The sequence below is a fragment of the Sinocyclocheilus grahami genome, unplaced genomic scaffold (genome assembly GCF_001515645.1).
Source record: "Sinocyclocheilus grahami isolate Dianchi unplaced genomic scaffold, SAMN03320097.WGS_v1.1 scaffold340.1, whole genome shotgun sequence".
NCBI lineage: Eukaryota > Metazoa > Chordata > Actinopteri > Cypriniformes > Cyprinidae > Sinocyclocheilus > Sinocyclocheilus grahami.
This window is the reverse complement of record NW_015505519.1, coordinates 767,743-768,198: the sequence shown is the minus strand read 5'-3', so window position 1 is coordinate 768,198 and position 456 is coordinate 767,743. Positions and strand designations below refer to the sequence as shown.

The 456-nt window shown below is 34.6% G+C and overlaps 1 pseudogene; it reads left to right on the top strand.

Moving 5' to 3' along the window:
• The window catches only part of LOC107603071 (DBH-like monooxygenase protein 2 homolog), an 11,091-nt pseudogene that overhangs the window by 2,276 nt on the left and 8,359 nt on the right, over window positions 1-456 (top strand).

The following is a 456-nucleotide window of genomic DNA, read 5'->3' as shown; positions in this document are numbered from 1 at the left end:
TGTTCCGAAGATGAACGAAGGTCTTACGGGTTTCGAACAACACGACGGTGAGTAATTAATGACAGAATTTTCATTTTGGGTGAACTAACCATTTAAGCCATTAATTACCTGAATAAATCGTTAACTGCTGCAAACACATCATTGAATCAGGAATCGGATCAGTTTGATTCTTAAGTGAATCAAGCAGTTTCTTGAACTGATTCATTGAAAAGATCCACCTCAAGAGGATGATTCATTTTCAGCTTATATTAGCAATGATACTTTAACTTTATAAATAGGCCTACTATTTCAGTATATGTCACACTTGGTTAACGAGGTAAAATTACTGATTATCTTTTCAATTAAATAATATTTTTCAAGGCTTTTGAATTTCCTGAAGTGGCAGGACTACCAACTGGAGGAAATGTTGGGGATTTTTTCTACAGGCTTGAAGTGCATTACAACAACCCCAATAAA